Source organism: Botryllus schlosseri, chromosome 5 (genome assembly GCF_051294905.1).
Source record: "Botryllus schlosseri isolate E-star chromosome 5, Bs_hap1, whole genome shotgun sequence".
NCBI lineage: Eukaryota > Metazoa > Chordata > Ascidiacea > Stolidobranchia > Styelidae > Botryllus > Botryllus schlosseri.
Window position 1 is genome coordinate 21,201,111 of NC_137240.1, and position 3,469 is coordinate 21,204,579.

Below are 3,469 nucleotides of genomic sequence, written 5' to 3' on the forward strand. Positions count from 1 at the left end.
AAAAATCTTTCGATAACTCGATAGTTAACACGCGTTGATGTAACTTTCCTCATCTGTATGCATAGCCTACGCGAAATTATTATTATGTCATGAATAAGTAGTTTACAAATTCATACGATTTTTCTTGTTGCGCTCCGGGATAAAATGTAATTTTTCGCTCTTTTTTATTTTTTCAATAAAATTAGTATTCATTTTACAAAAAACGTCGTGTAAAGATAAAGTACTTGTACATTTCGTAGTGCTCAAGTATAAGTTTTCAAACCATTACCGTGACAAAATTTTCAGAATAGCAACTTTTGCGTAAAGTCTCTGTCTTGCATTTAGTTGCCGGCTCTGAAAGCAAGCAAAGTTTGTGGTATTTGCGCAACATCGAAATTTGTACACTTCACGCGGGGCCTACGATACTTACGGCCTAATATGGCACATTACACTTGCTGGATATAAGAGGCCGACACTCCCAACCAGACATCACGACTGACTCAATGATTGCTTGCGATCTCACTTCTCGATACCAGACGCCATACACGTCTAATAAAGTATTATAACAGACAAAATTAGTTCTTTCAGATGAAACAACCCAATTAAGAGCCAAGTGACATCGTCGCAATGTATTTAATCGTTCAGGTAGACTTGAATCGTGATCCGGATCTCGTAACATAGTAAAATCGAGGTATGTAGTTTAATTACTCACTCACTACTCTATATGTTGGCGGTGGTCATACCCTGCAAACTTTTTTGCTGCGAACGTAGTGTTTCACCTTACATCAGTTGGTTCAATGTATGTACCGGGTTGTGAAAACTGTCGCTGTTTTGAGTCGAGTCGTTGTGTTGATTAAAGCGTATATTGTAATACCACGAAGTGAGACTTCGAAACTATATCGTCAGTTCTCCGGGACCAAATATCGTGTTTTACAAGTGTTAAGTTGTTGTATTATGTAGCTATAGTAATCGGTGCACGTAAGCTCAGGATCGAACCAACTTGTGTTAACTTGCGTTATTATGTACCTAGTAATTGATGCGAGTAATCCTGCAACTGATGCTGTTCAATGCCTTTACTGCGTTCTTACCAAGCACCTAGACAGCCCCAAGCAATATTTTTAGATTCAAATATAGCGTATCGAGTACTTTTTCTCAACTGTAATAAAAACTTTTAGACTCAGGATTTTGTGTAGTAGGCTATATACTAATTTACAATACCGCATTTGTAATTCGCGCAAGTACAGGAATATCATAGTTCTTGTAAGAAAGTTATCTGCGCACAATATATGTTAATCATAAGTCCTACAAATTCATGATTTCGTCCTAGTTTAAGTTTTAGAAAATATTATACCGACATCACGACATCTTTCAAAAACAAAACCATGATCAAGGATTGAAAGATAATTTTTGCTATTTTTCATTGACATAAGTCATTCTGGAACGCGAAAACGCATTGTACGATATAGATGAAACTTAAGCAAATCCTAGGATCCTCATTTCCAAAGCAGCTTAGATCTCGAAATAAGCTTTGACTCGCTATTCTCCTCAAGCCATGGAATCATCACGAGTATCAGCACCTTCGATCACTGAAGAAAAGGATGAAATTATATCCGAAACATATTCCTTGACCAGGAATTTTATCATGTACGAACTCGACGGCTCATGCGTTAAGGTAAATACGAAAGCAGAGAGAACCTTACGTCAAGTTGGAGATGAAATGCTCGAGCGACATCGAACAGTCCTAAACGCAGTTTCCAAACGTCTCCGCTATAGTGATGTTGAAGTCAATGAAAAATATAAAGAATATTTACCCGATGAGCGGCTGTTCCTGATGCTAGCTGATGAAATTTTCAAAGATACCAAAGAAAATTGGGGGAGGATTGTCTGCCTTTTTGTGCTCGGTAGCATTCTTGCTCGCAAAAACGACGATGAACATCACGGGGAGCATATAGAAGCTATCATACAGACAATTGGGAATTACATTGCTAGCAGAAGACTAAAGTGGATAGTGCGAAATGGAGGATGGGTAGGTGATTTACATGCTTCGCTTAGGATTTATAAATTATCTTCTATTTTTGTTACAGGATGGCTTTGTAGGATTTTTTGATAATGCCGCTTTCGACTACAATAAAGTTTGGAAGGGACTCGTGTTTGTTGGAATCGGACTGACATCTATAGCAATGGCATTATCAAGATAATGGATGTTCGCATGTTTTATCTCATGTAATATTTTAAGAATAAAATTCTTCATCGTTAATCGCATCCATTTTACTGTAGGATGTATACAGTTTCAGTATGAATGATGGGTCCTATGGTGCTTGACGAAAGAAGTTGGTCATCTATTCTATATTCCGAAATAATCAAGTTTGTGATTTTTTTACCAGCACCTAGCCTCATATAAACTTTAATAGAATCACTTATAACTCATCAGTTTACTCAAGTAAATCTAATTTGATACTCGAGCACTGAACCTTAATTTTCCAGCAGTATGATAGACGCCCTCCGATGGTACTCAACATCGTGCAATTCTGCTCGAATACAAGTACAAGTAGAGATTTCAAAGTAAGTAAGTAACTGGTTATGTTTGTAGACTATAACTCCACTTCTATCGTTCAGAAAGGAAAGGACGTAGTTTATTTTTGTCCTTGATGTTTGAGATGTTGCGCAGAGAAGTACATGTACTTCTTTAAAGTACTCAAGTCGGCTAAAATACCAAGCTACCTTGTAACTAAGGCTACTATTTGTCATAATAACTACTATGAGCGCACAATTAGCTTGTTCAAAATCTCCAAATTCCAGGGATTCACTGATTGAATTGATATGTATTGAATTAAAATAATGCTGCCTACGAAATTTGCTAGATGTGAACGCATTTTTATCAAAATGTTCAAATTTCACTGACAACCTCTTGAAATTGTTACAGTATCTAAAACAGAGATCTCAAACACGCGGCTCGCGAACCGTCAATTTAATAAACCGTCGAACAATCAGGGTTGGAGACAAGATTTTTCCGTTCTATGTCATGACAATACCAACAAACACCGTGCAAAGTTTCAAGGTTGTCATTCGATGATTAAGGAATTAAGAAAACTACTTCTACTAAACTTCTGGACTTTTACTAAACTTATACACTGCATCTGATCAAGTATAGATAGAAAAGCAAAGCTAATATAAAATTCCACGAAGTACCGATTCTGTAACTACTGTAAGTAGGCAAACCTTAGCTGAGTATACTCCGAAAAAACAGGAGTAATTCGTTACTCACCAAATAAATGGATATCATTCAATATGAGTGGCGTTAGGATATCCGTCAAATACTTTCCGTTATTCTATAGAAGTTGCGTTTCTGACTACTTAAAAGTTGCTAGAGCTCATGCTATTTTATCGTCGTATCGATGTTCGTTTTGAAAAGTAGCATGCTCAATGGTTCATGTTCACATTATTCAGTTAAATTAGGTTTTGCGCAAAGAAAAAGAAAATTCACGCAAAA